The sequence below is a fragment of the Podarcis muralis genome, chromosome 8, assembly GCF_964188315.1.
Source record: "Podarcis muralis chromosome 8, rPodMur119.hap1.1, whole genome shotgun sequence".
Classification (NCBI taxonomy): Eukaryota; Metazoa; Chordata; class Lepidosauria; order Squamata; family Lacertidae; genus Podarcis; species Podarcis muralis.
In genome coordinates this window covers 47151424-47165689 of record NC_135662.1, presented here as the reverse complement: position 1 = coordinate 47165689, position 14266 = coordinate 47151424, and the positions used below count along the sequence as shown (strand labels likewise).

At 42.8% G+C, this 14266-nt stretch overlaps 1 protein-coding gene across 7 annotated transcripts in view; it reads left to right on the top strand.

Moving 5' to 3' along the window:
* Positions 1 to 14266, top strand: part of DLGAP1 (DLG associated protein 1) — a 288905-nt gene that overhangs the window by 147055 nt on the left and 127584 nt on the right. For all 7 annotated transcript variants that reach the window (XM_028737276.2, XM_028737278.2, XM_028737273.2 and 4 more), the window contains one exon: positions 7643 to 7754. The gene's annotated coding sequence lies outside the window, so the exon portion shown is untranslated. The remainder of the gene's footprint in view (positions 1 to 7642; positions 7755 to 14266) is intronic.

Here is a 14266-nt window from a genome sequence, read left to right as displayed (position 1 = left end):
ATTTTGAGCCAATGAAAACATATGGGAAATGATGTGTTACAGCTTGTGTGGGATTGCACCACTTCAGCACACTGGTGCGGTACGTGTGTTGTTTTTTATATCAAAAGCTCCCTGCACTTGAGCAGCTTGTGTCTTGGAGCAAATACAGCTTGTTTTGTTCATGTCCGGGGGATTTGCAATGGAGATGCCTTCAAATGTGCAGTCTCCACCTAAATTCTGAGGAGTCAGGAGCTCTGGCAGACTATACCATGTGCTTTTCCCACTCATTGTTTCAGACATATGTCCACTTTGCACATGAAACTGAGAAGGCACACACATATTCTCACATGGGTATATGAGGCAGCTTAACTGTATCACAACCATGTTTTAACATGTATGTCTCGAACATAAACTTTAGAAGGTTTCTAACCTGTAGAATATGAGCACATGTTAAAAATACAGTGGGTGGAGGTTCTTCCTAATGAAGTCTAACTGGATGACAAAGGATTTGACCTGACAGTGATGAATTAATTACAGTGGAAGTCTTCTTCTGCCCCAAGCAAAAACTCTTAAATCTGCCTTGATTTAGTAAAGGTAAAGGTAAAGGGACCCCTGACCATTAGGTCCAGTCGTGGATGACTCTGAGGTTGTGGCGCTCATCTCGCTTTGTTGGCTGAGGGAGCCGGCGTACAGCTTCTGGATCATGTGGCCAGCATGACTAAGCCGCTTCTGGCGAACCAGAGCAGCACATGGAAACACTGTTTACCTTCCCACCGGAGCGATACCTATTTATCTACTTGACTTTGATGTGTTTTCGAACTGCTCGGTGGGAGCTGGGAGCTGGGACTGAACAATGGGAGCTCACCCCGTCACGGGGATTCGAATCGCTGACCTTCTGATCTGTAAGCCCTAGGCTTCGTGGTTTAACCCACAGAGCCACCCGTGTCCCCCTTGATTTAGTAGCTGGTCTTTATTGAAAGGTGGAACTAGCATTCACATGTAATGTGTGTGGGACTTTATATCTTTGATTTCGGCTTACTATAGTGTATGCTGATGGCAGAGTCATAGCCAGCTTTCCTTACAATGCAGAGCTTCCACCTTTCTAAATGGTGCTTCAAAGAAATGAATGAGGAAACCGTGACTTTTGTCATAGCCAGCAAAAAAACTTCTGCCAGGCACCTGTGGATAATGTAATGTACAAACTGTAGGCGTCAGAAATGTATAAGCTGAATAAGAACAATTATTTTGAGGTTTGGAAACTCACCTACTTCTGTAATGAATGACTCCCTTAAATAAATAATGTCATTAAGGTAATGATTCCACTTTAAGCCCCCTACAGTTCTCATGGTCATTCTGCGTAAAAAGGGAATATATTGTGGGTTGTTTTAAGTATGGTAAGGCTGATAGTCTTCTTGAAAAATCCTTCTGAAGCCAGCCTCTCTCATCAGTTCAGTTTTCCCTTGCATTCGTTTTCTTAGTCATTTCCTTCTTGTTCTTCTCTCTTCTCTGAGCCTTGAGGTTTCCATTGCTGTCTCTTTCACATTCCCTCCACCTGCCTCTGTTCAACGGAGGCCTCTCCCTGAGCCAGGCTGTGTCTTGAAGTGCTTGCCTAATTAGCACTCTGCATGTGCAGCAGGAAGAGCACAAAAGGAAGAACTGATTAGAGGAGCACTTGGCATCTGGAGAGGACCTGATCAAGGAAGAGCCTGACCTTGCAGTGCAGGGAGGCTTGCTGCAGGCCCTTGACTCTGAAGGGAATGCCTCTACTAAAGGGGCAGATCGTATAATACATCAGCAGTGAAAGTATTCATCATAAAATCATGAGCCTTGTGATTGAATCATGGATACTGGCAAGGATGAAGGTCCTAACAGGTTTGTGATTCAGCTTATTTTCCCAGTTAACAGATGGTAGCTGCAGGATTTTAATAACACATTTTGTACTGTGAATTCAGCTCCTATATGAACAAATTACCACATCAAATTACCACATCAAGTTATTGTCTCTTGCTAGCGAAGATGGAGTGAAACACATTTCAGCTTTAGAGGAGCGTGTTCCCATGCTTAGTGAATGATGGAGAGCTAAATAGGAATACTGTTGGAAACAAACCAACATTTGAAGTTATTTAATCTTAATTCCAAATGACAAGTGAGCCTTGAGGTTTCTTTACTGCAATCTTATACTTGTCATCCATGAGCAATAACTTGTGATTCCTTCTGGTGGCTTTGTTCAAAGGAAAGCAACACAGTCTAAATCTGAGGTGCACTTCATAATCAGTTGTTTGGAGGAGGAGGGGTTTGGTAAAAGTTCTGTATTGTGACAGCAAATTTTTGCCAAGTAGATATTGTAACAATGAGTTCTCATAATTTAAAAAAATTTAAAGTCCAGTTCCCCCCATAAAGCTTCCATCAAGAATTGAAGAGTTGCCGCTACCTTGCATAGCTGAATGACATATAACTAACTGATGTCAGTAATTTTCTGATGCCAGAAGATGACAAATCACTTTTCTATAATACTCTTCTCTTGACAAGAGAATTGCTGCAGCAGATTATTCATGTAAAGAGAGATGCATGTGAATGCTGAAGCCTCCAAATTACTAAGCCACTCAGGTACCTTCCTTATTATTGTTATTGTTGTTGTTTAGTCATTTGGTCGTGTCCAACTCTTCGTGACCCCATGGACCAGAGCATGCCAGGCACTCTTGTCTTCCACTGCCTCCCGCAGTTTGGTCAAACTCATGTTAGTAGCTTTGAGAACACTGTCCAACCATGTTGTCCTCTGTCGTCCCCTTCTCCTTGTGCCCTCAATCTTTCCCAACATCAGGGTCTTCTCTTCTCATGAGGTGGCCAAAGTATTGGAGTCTCAGCTTCATGCTCTGTCCTTCCAGTGAGCACTCAAGGCTGATTTCCTTAAGAATGGATAGGTTTGTTCTTCTTGCAGTCCATGGGACTCTCAAGAGTCTCCTCCAGCACCATAATTCAAAAGCATCAATTCTTCGGCGATCAACCTTCTTTATGGTCCAGCTCTCACTTCTATACATCACTACTGAGAAAACCATAGCTTTAACTATACAGACCTTTGTCAGCAAGGTGATGTTTTTGTCCATGGAGTTTTCTTGGCAGGGATACTGGAGTGGCTTGCCGGTTCCTGCTCCAGGTGAATCACGTTTAGTCAAAACTCTCCACTATGACCTACCCATCTTGGGTGGCCCTGCATGGCATAGCTCATAGCTTCTCTGAATTATTCAAGCCCCTTCGCCACGACAAGGACAATGCCTCTAACATATCCAGTGGGTGGAAATGGGCCACAATTTTAATTTCCCACATGCCTCTGAGCAGTGCTATATTGGGGGCATTGTAGAAAATTAAAACGCTGGCTTGCAGACCCAGACACCTGATGTGGAGGAACCAGGGTGGGCATCAGCAGGAGTGGACCCTGCTGGGTCACTGGGACCCAACAGGTGTCCAAGGATGCTGGTTATTCATTCATTCATTGGTTCATTATTGACCTGGCCTTCATCAAAGAAGGTGATGTTATACCAAATATAACATCAAACTATTGAAGCTAAGTATAAGGCAATTCCAATAAAAGCTTTAAAATCTATCAGTGGTCCAATTCATTGCCAACCCACATCATTCAAAGCCTGGCTAAAAAGCTAAGTAAACTAATCAGGGTTGGTGCCAGCTGGATTTCAAGAGGGAGGACAATCTCAGTGGTGACTTAGAAGGCCCTTTCTTGAGCTGTAGAGATACAAAGCCCGTTCAATTATGGACTAGTAAGTAGGGCATCCACAGCAGATCTTAATGCCTTAGCAGGATGATACACCCTGATAGACTTCTGCAGGTAGCTGGCACCAGTTTTTGATGCCAAGTCTGCCTTGCTTCTTCAAGTCTAACTCCCATCTTAGGTAGCTTCTTATTTCTTAATTCCATGCCTTCTTGAGGCTTTTCTTGTGACTCTGCCTGTACCATTTATTTTTCAACCAGGTACTGTATCTTCTTCCTAGATTATCTACTGCTTTCCTTCAGCTACCCTTAGTGTGTCATACTTCCTAGATCCCATTTCCCATAACCTTCCTAAATCTTAATCTCCACACCCATCAGGCATTCTTCCCCTCATCTTGTCATCGCACATAAACTTTATTCTGATGTCCTTCTATTGCTAATGCCTAACAAGGCAGCAAGGATAATATTCATAAAGAGGATATTGTGGTCTTTGAGTTCAAAACATATGCTTTCAAAATCTTGACACCTGGAAATTAAAATACTGAGCACTAAAATACAGTAGATTTGTACTTCTTTTCCAATTGTCTCCTTGTTCCAGGACCTTGATTGTTAGCTCCACTCATATTTTCAAGTTAGAACTTTCCACTTAGGTAGAGGCTCCTCTTCATTTTCTGTGCCTTCTTTTCGTGTGACTGAAACTAATGAGGTAACTTCTCATTAAGGTAGGTAGAAAAGTATAAATCAACCTATATGACAAATAGAATTTGAATTTCCACTGCTATTTGGATCCCTTCCAGTCGGGATTCAGGCCTCATCATGGGACTCAAACTGCCTTGGTCGCACTGGTTGATGATCTCCGGTGAACTAGGGACAAAGGTGAAAGTTGTTTGCTAGTTTTGCTGGATCTCTCAGTGGCTTTTGATACCATCGACCATATCCTTCTGGACCGTCAAGAGGGGCTGGGAGCTGGGGGCACTGTTAGACAGTGGTTTTGCTCCTTCCTCCTGGGCCCTGTTCAGAAAGTGGGGGGGGGATGAGTGTTCAGACCCCTGGGCTCTCACTTGTGGGGTGCCTCAGGGTTCTGTCCTCTCCTCCATGCTTTTCAACATCTACATGCAGCTGCTGGGAGAAATCATCAGGGGATTTGGGCTGGGTGTTCATCAGTATGCACAGGGGTCTGCAACCCGCGGCTCCGGAGCCGCATGTGGCTCTTTTACACCTTTGCCACGGCTCCGGGGATACTAGCGAGGGGAGGAGGTGCATTGTGTGCCCCGACACTCCCCACTGTGGCGGGCGCTGTACTGGCTGTGACGCCGCATGGGGGCAGTGCGTGCATTAGTCACGCACCGTCCCGTTGTCACCTTCCCACCCACTGTCAGATCGGAGGGCAGCGGCGTGCATGCTTTAAATGTCGCAATGGTTTTGCAGCTCCCAGGTGTTTTTTTTCTTCGGAAACGGGTCCAAGTGGCTCTTTTTGTCTTAAAGGTTGCAGACCCCTGAGTATGCGGATGATACCCAGCTCTACCTCTCTTTCAAATCAGAACCAGTGAAGGTGGTGAAGGTCCTGTGTGAGTGTCTGGAGGCGGTTGGAGGATGGATGGCAGCTAACAGATTGAGGTTGAATCCTGACAAGACAGAAGTACTGTTTTTGCAGGACAGGAGGCGAGCAGGTGTGGAGGACTCCCTGGTCCTGAATGGCCATGAATGGACCAGGTGCGCAGCCTGGGAGTCATTTTGGACTCACAGCTGTCCATGGAGGCGCAGGTCAATTCTGTGTCCAGGGCAGCTGTTTACCAGCCAGAGTGGTGCATGCTCTAGTTATCTTTCGCTTGGACTACTGCAATGTGCTCTATGTGGGGCTACCTTTGAAGGTGACCTGGAAACTACAACTAATCCAAAATGTGACAGCTAGACTGGTGACTGGGAGCAGCCGCTGAGACCACATAACACCGGTCTTGAAAGAGCTACATTGACTCCCAGTACGTTTCCTAACACAATTCAAAGTGTTGGTGCTGACCTTTAAAGCCCTAAACCATGGGTAGGCAAACTAAGGCCCGGGGGCTGGATCCAGCCCAATTGCCTTCTAAATCCGGCCCGCAGATGGTCCAGGAATCAGCATGTTTTTACTTGAGTAGAATGTGCCCTTTTACTTAAAATGCATCTCTGGGTGATTTGTGGGGCCTGCCTAGTGTTTTTACATGAGTAGAGTGTGTGTTTTTATTTAAAATGCATCTCTGGGTTATTTGTGGAGCATAGGAATTCATTCCCTCCCCCCAAAAAAATATAGTCCGGCCCCCCACAATGTCTGAGGGACAATGGACTGGCCCCCTGCTGAAAAAGTTTGCTGACCCCTGCCCTAAATGGCCTCAGTCCAGTATACCTAAAGAAGCGTCTCCACCCCCATCGTTCTGCCTAGACACTGAGGTCCAGCGCCGAGGGCCTTCTGGTGGTTCCCTCGCTACGAGAACCCAAGTTACAAGGAACCAGGCAGAGGGCCTTCTCGGTAGTGGCACCCACCCTGTGGAACGCCCTCCCACCAGATGTCAAAGAGAAAAACAACTACTTGACTTTTAGAAGACATCTGAAGGCAGCCCTGTTTAGGGAATGATTAATGTTTAACAGACTATTGTATCTTAATATTTTGTTGGAAGCTGCCCAAAGTGGCTGGGGAGACCCAGCCACATGGGTGGGGTATAAATAATAAATTATTATTATTATTATTATTATTATTATTATTATTATTATTATCATCATCATCATCATCATCACCACCACCACCACCACCACCACCACCACTTTGTAGATGTGCTTTGGGGTTTGGTCAAATTGCGATAAGCTCAAATATGAAATATTCCACACATATGCAAAATATTAACTTTCCCTGATATATATGCTGATCCAAATCGAGTGATTTACATTAGGGTCCACTTTGTTCTTTTGAAAGAAGAAACTGTGTCTTCTGTCACAGTGAAGAAGCTAATAATGTGATTCATTTTTCAATGAAGGTTAATGACTGCTTCATAATTTATATTTGGAAAGGAAAGGAAACTTGGGTCAGACTTTAAGCACATTTTGAACCACTAAAGTTCTTTGTATTCTTTATTAAAGCTAATAGCATTTCCCACCCATGTATAAAGCAAAGGCAGCATGGCAGCCAAGAGCACCCAAAATATCTTAAAATGGCCTTTAGAAACGAATGCAAATTATTTTGGCTTTTTTTTCCAAAGAAAGATAGGTCACTTTTCCAGAAGCACAGCTTTTGAGAAGAGATCTACTTTGATACGAGCATATGGTGGGACTGAAAGTAAAATTTGATGTTTTGCATTTATTTTAAATCTGTTATCTGATTATTCTTATAGCAACCAAATTTAATCTAATCCTAGACCTCTTTCATGTATTTTTAGTGGCAAATGAGTGGAGCAATGGGAAGCAGACTCCATGTCAGTACCTGGGACAACATGGTTGGCAGTGCACACAGTTGAAGATGCTCAATTTATTATTTGTACTTTAAGCGTATATTATGATGCCCCGCCGCTGGTATTCAGAGGCGTAATGGCTCTGACAATGGAGGTGGAATATAGTCTTTGTGGCTAGTAGCCACTGATAGTCATATTCCCCAGGAATTGTTCAACCTCTTGTTGAAGCCTCCTGAGGGAGAGAGTTACATAGTTTAGCTATACTAGGTGAGAGGTAAGCGTGTACTTAACTCTTCTGTTGAAATGAGTTAATGTGCTCCAAATTGCCATCCTGTTGACAGTTACCTAGAATTAAACACTTGAAATCAGCAGGGCTTACTTCTGAGTAGATGTGCATTATGATTGTGCTCCACATTTGTCTGAGTGGTGTCCTTTATTCCCATTATTATCACTAAATCTAAAGAATTCCCGATCATGTTTGTATTCAAGACTTTCTGAAGGCTGCGCTTTTTCCGCTGTTTTAGATTCATCTTGTGCTGGAGAACATTCTTCGGTTCAAACAATTGAGAAGATTATTTTAAACCCATTGGAACAGAAGTCGGTGTATTGACCTCTACAGATTGCTACAAATGGCAGGTTTGTGCTGTTTTGATGTTTTTAAAAAAATCATTGGATTTCATCCTGTTGCAGGTTGTTCATTTAGCTGTATGATTTAAAATGAAGAACATTTGGCTAATTAGAAGGCAGCTGTTCACTTAAGGAAATGACTCATAGAGGGATATTTATGGTACATAACTATTTTTCAAGCCTGTAGAAAGTCCAAAAGAAAAATGAAGAGTGGAGCAGATGTTTTGTTACAGCACTCATAATTATGTTACTGGAAAGTGAATTCTGGGTCCCACTTATTTTGACTATCTTATCTTTCAAAACATAATAAAAAGCAGGAAAATCTCAAACATTAAAATGGCGTGTTTTGGTTGTCCTTCATGGTTCTGTATTTTATGTAGCTCATCATCTCATAATTTCAAGTAATGAAAATTTTATTATCCATCACACTGTTAATGTTTAGAAACGTTGTGGTTTTGTCTCCTCACATTTCTGGTTTTAGTTCTTCTCAATTTCCTGCCCCCATGTTTTTTAAAAACATGTGGTATTAAAAAAAAAAGATAAATATTTTTTACTTGCCCTGATCTAACTGGATGAGTGTGTGGAAGCATCTCCTCTAGAAATGAGAACTCTCTATGGAAGTGGATGCTATCCATGTAATGGCTGGCTGAATCTAGAACCTCAGTGGATTTGGATCTACAAATGCAGCCTGATCAAGGAGCTTTCATCACTGACTATGTCATTTCTTTGTTCTGGGATACTGGCAATTGAATCTAGGCATGTGTCCACTGTGAATGGAGGGATGATTTGAGTAGCATTCATGGGAGTTAACGCACTCTCCATTAGTTCAAGTCATTGAATTCATCATGTAATCCCCTAGGTTTTCTTTAACCATAGCCATTGAATGCTCATGCAGTGAAATGACTAAGATAATAAGCAATGAGCTGGGGTGTTCCTGATTCAGATTGGAACAGTGATATGAATTCATTGGGAGGCCTTAGGCTGTTTCATACGTTACCTCAATACTGTGGGGGTTACTGTGACCTGGCTTCTCCATTTACCCCAGTCCCACTGCTGTTCCTGTAACAGCTGAAGGATAAGAATATGTGCGTGTGATTTACATAGTTACTTGCCATGTGAGTGTCACCAGTTCCAGGGTTGTTCTGAAAACAAGCAGGATGATGACTGCTGCTATTAGGTACCCACTCTCCAATGATTATGGGTAAATGCTTGTTAATAAAATAGTGCGGTAGTAAGCCAGTATGAGGGTAGTATAGAAAATATTGTCTTGCTTTTCCTGGATTCTTGAGCAATGAGCTTTATATACTTGCAACTATGAGACAATAGGACCAAGGGTGAAGATGGAAATTTAATTACTTTTGTTGTCTTTTTCTGACTCACTTCTGCAAAGCCATATGTTGTAAATAGTGGCTGCTAATTTAAGACTTGTAAGACCATTGAAGTGCTATCTTCTGCAAAGTAGCACTCTAGACTATTAGACTACTGAGCAGTTCCATTTAATTTTGTCATATTCTTATGTAAGAATAATGCTTTTATATGTTTTTGAAATTGTGAACGATTCTATTTATATGTAAGCTTTAAAAATGTAGAAGCATACAGAAAGCACCCCATACAATTTCCTTTTTATCTGACGTATCCCACTTGTCCTATTCAAGGAAATAGAGTAAATGTAATGATGGGGAGGATCAGACAAAGAGTAACATGAAATGAAAGGGGTGGAACCCCCCACCCCAGAAAAAGGCCACATCCTGCCAGTGAACTATCACAGAACTGTAACTCGCAATTTAAGACAGCATAGAAGCTCCAACACTTTGCAGTACAGTGATACCTCGGGTTAAGTACTTAATTCGTACTGGAAGTCCGTTCTTAACCTGAAACTGTTCTTAACCTGAAGTACCACTTTAGTTAATGGGGCCTCCCACTGCTGCCACGCCGCCGCCACACGATTTCTGTTCTCACCCTGAAGCAAAATTCTTAACCTGAAGCACTATTTCTGGGTTAGCAGAGTCTGTAACCTGAAGCGTATGTAACCTGAAGCATATGTAAGCTGTATAGAACACTTTGACCATGTCTTGAGACAGGCCTCCTCCAGGGGGCTGTGAGGGATATATACCCAGTGCCTAAGCCAAATCCAACCTACACCTGGAATCAATAAAGTTGTGGCCAATTTCAAAACCCCAGAAGTTTGTCTTGTCCAGTTTGTTCCCTTCTTGGCTCAGGTCTCGCTCCCTGCAGGGATAGGTCACTGTGAGTAGGTCCACAGTGGGCACCATAACTTTCAGCCTAATGTTGGTAAAGGCCTGTGAGACCTATTACTTGAGGCTGTTTCTCTGCACCTGACTGCCTGAAGTTTCCACTGTCAGCTGAGGGATTTCTCTTTCCTGCGCCCTTTCCAGATGGGCTAGTGGCACAGTATAGGCTTACTTCCATTCTAGGCTATCCTTGGCCAAGGGGAGGGAACTAGGCCATATCCTATTGTCTCCTGTCCCTGGCTACATTCAGCTTAGAGCTCCAAAGTGGTAAGCAAGAAGGATCAGGGCAATGCTAGTCATTGCATATTGACTATCTGATTTCTAAGAGTCCTGAATGCATCCAGGATGTTCTCTCCCTCTTTTAGTAGAAGAAAATGCTACTTCGTAAGCTGTATTGAAACATGGGCTGTATGTTGCTGTGAATTATTCTGCATAAATTAATTCATTCATTAGCCTTGAAACATGTATGGCTTTTGTGTGAAGGGGTGCCTTTCTTCAAGACAGAGGGTTAGGCCTTTAAGGACTCTAGTCCTGGAAACAGGGAAAGAGCCTAAGTGATGTGGACTGGAGACAGACTTGCAAGAACTCGGTTCACTTCCAGTCCTTGTTAGAGCAAGTTGCTCACTCAGAACTCTCCATGGTGCTGCAACAACTGAGCTGCCTTGCTGCAGGCTCCTCCATGTAATAAGAGTAAAAGATAAGAGCGAGGGGTGAGGAGCCATTTGCAACCCAATGGTTGCGTTCCCTCGTGAAGAACCTCCGTGAGGCCGGAAGGAACCCCGTAAGGGGCTCCGGAACGTAGAAGGGGGAGCGGTGCTGTGAGTTCATCGCTCTTTCTGCGGAAGCGAAGCCGCGCGGCTGCTGCTGATGAGCGCCGACCTTTCTTCTTGAAACATCAGACTACAAGCAACATACCCGTGAGTAAGGGGCATTAAAATTTGGGACTAAATTGTCAAATTCGGCTGAAAACGGGAGACGAGAAACAGGAAGTCCGTCTTCCGATTTTGCTTACAAAATCAAAGCAAAGACTTTGAGAAGCGGGAAGCGCTTTAAAAGAGACTGTAAAAAGTTGGGACTATCGTGTATCTATCAAATTGGCATTTAAAGGGAAAAGAGAAAACTTTCTCAAGTTTGTTGGACTTTTAACTGGAACTCTCCTCTTGTTTGTAGACTAGAAGGACTAAAAAAACCAAATCGTCGGGCTGCCAGACGTAAGAGAACTGTTAAACTGCGGAAACTGTCACTTGAACTTAAACTGTTACTTTGGAGCATTACTGACTAGATACTGTTGCTAACACCTTTTTTGAGACTTTGTTTAACTTAAGAAAGAGCTCTGGAGAACCTTTCTTTTGTATCGGGACTACAGAGGTTCTGTATTGGGATTACAGGGACTTTAATGGCGGAAAAAGTTCCTTCTTTCTTCTGAACTTTTGTGGCACTCCCCCTAGAGGATTTTGGAGTTACAAAGGCCTGGGAACTACATTTGATTGTTTACACTCTGGATTTGTCTCTCCCATGGAACAATAGACAACCTGACCTTGAACAGAGGCAGGTGTGGAATGAGTGGCGCAGGGAAAACAAGAGCAGCTAAAGCTAGAGCAAAACAAACTGCACAACTTGTTCAAACAACTTTGACTCAATCACGTAGATCATCGGTCCCAGCTGTGCTGGAAGCACAGAAGGGGGAAGTTGAACAGCCTGCAGCAGAGGATATGGCAGCAGGAGGATCTGAAGCAGTTTTGAAACAAATTTTGGAGCAACTGGCAATTTTAAATCAAAAGGTGGATGACCAATCAACAAAAATTGACCAAGCTACATCCTCGATTAGCAAATTGACTGACCAGGTTTCCCAGCATACACAAGCAATTGAAAATCTACAAGGAGCAACGGCTGAAAATCATAAACTAGCTGTGGAAGCCAATCAGAAAGCAGAGCAAGCTAATAAGAAGGTTGAGGAGATTAAGGGAGAAGTTAAACCTCTGCACAAACAGATTAGTGAACAACAAGCCTACCTGTCAATGGTTGAATTGAAAAATCGGGAGAATAATCTCAGATTGAGAGCTATTCCAGAACTTGAACAAGAAGATTTGATTGGCTATTTGACATCTGAATTCTCTAAGTTCTGGGGTATAAAAGAAGACAAGGATTTTAAAATTGTAACTGCATTCAGACTGGGAAGAGTGGTAAGGAAAGACAGATCCAGAGATTGTTTGATAATCTTGAGATCAAGAGAAGAGAGAGACAAGATACTAGGCCTTCATTTCAAAAAATCACTTGAAATACAAGACAAAAGGGCTGAAATCTACAGAGATATACCGAAACAGCTATTGGACCTTAGAGCCACTTATACAGAACTAGCAAAATTGTTGAGACACAACGCAATTCCTTACAGGTGGGAGTTTCCACAAGGACTATCTTTTACCCACAAAGGAAAGAAGGTTAAAATTAAAACAACAGAAGACCAGCAAAATTTCCTGCACGACTACGGAGAAGACCTCCAAAAAGGAGCAGCAGCATCTTGGCCACCACCACTACCTGGACCAACACCGCCTGGAGCTGGACCAACGCCTATACCCTCGGGATCGGAGGAAAAGGAAGAGACCCCACTATAGGATCAACAAATTAGTACAGGATGTCTGTGCAGCTACTTAGTTGGAATATAAATGGTGGAAATTCCCCGGAAAAAAGAAGAAGAATATTTCACATTTTGAAAAAAGAACAATTGGACTACCGTAGGACAGTAGTGTGTGTGGCCAGGGGCAAAAGTGAATGGGGGCAATGGGTGCATCTATTTTCTGGGTATCGTAGGTTATTATTCCAGCCATGCAAAAGACAAAGCTTTTTACACCTCTTTCTGTCCAGTTAAGCAAGAGGCATCATCAAAGTCCAAGGACGTGTTCCAGTTACGCTAGAGCACTTGAAGATGAGTGTAGAGCAGGACCAATGAGAGAGTGTGTGGCCTGCCTTGGTACAGACCCTGGGCCTTGGGTTCTGCAACCCTGATAGCATAGATTGTGTACTTAGGTCCATAGAGGCTAAAACATATCCAGTGCTCTGATTATCTCAAATTGATTACCTTCCCCTGCCCCCCTCCCACAGAAGCATAGAAGTATATTCACTGAGTTAGCAAAATAGAGTGCTTTATGGCAGAGATCACAAATCACTCTAAATTATTAATGAAAATATATTGGATTTTGCACTGTGGCACCTCCAAGTCAGAGCCTGACAGTGTAAGTGTTTTGTCATTATGTAACCATTTGTTTAAAGTAAAATTCATCTTCTGATTCCCTTGGTACTTCTGTGGGAGGCATGATGCTCACTATCCAAGTATGCAATTGACGTTATAGCTGCTATTTCTGTTGGAAACAGAATTTGTGCCTGGCCCGGCAAAATCAGAAAGGAGAAAAACATTGATGTAGGCTTCAAAAGGAAATATTTGGAAGACTAGAACTATTGATCTTGATTTCACAGATCATGTAAAATATGTTCACTGTAATTTACCGTGCTAATTTTGAATCTGTGCAAAAACCCAGATAACTGGGTATAGCATGACCTTATTAGGATTTGATTGAGAAAGTCAGAAGGTGGTTAACTGATGGCAACAGTTAACTATAAATGCTCTGGAATATGCTGCACATAAATTAAAGTGTAAATGAATCAGATATACCTCTTTTTCAGGGGTTTCCTATTTGGACAAATAATTAGAAGCAGAACTTCAGAGTGAGGGAGAATACATTTTTATCAAAAAATTGAAACATAAGAATGTGCAATACATGCTAGTCTTCCAATTTCTTTTATGAAGTGGGGGCAGGGGGAGGGAATCACATTTTGGTATATATAAACATAATGAATAATGTGATTCTGGTGTGCAACTTTAGTGTGGCCAGTTTACAAGGGCAACTCTGCTTTCTGATAATCCTGTGGAATTCAGTCTAATCTGCTGTTCATGGAACTTTCAGTGAAAAAAATCTAGTCAGTATATGTACCATACTTTTCCGTCTATGAGAAGCTCCCATTGATAAGATGCCCCCTAATTTTGTGGACCCAATTTTAAGAAAATGGGGGGAGATTGTCCAGAATGGGAGGAATGAAAAAAAAGCTCACCCAAATTCCAAATGCTTGCGATCGAACGCAATGCAGAAGCCTCCTATCCTATTTCCGATCAACACTAGCCGCCCCCAATCACACACCCAATTGCCACAGCAGAGCCCAATCACAAGCGGACATTCTCGCAGCAACCAATTGCAAGTGGACATTGCCGCAGCAGCC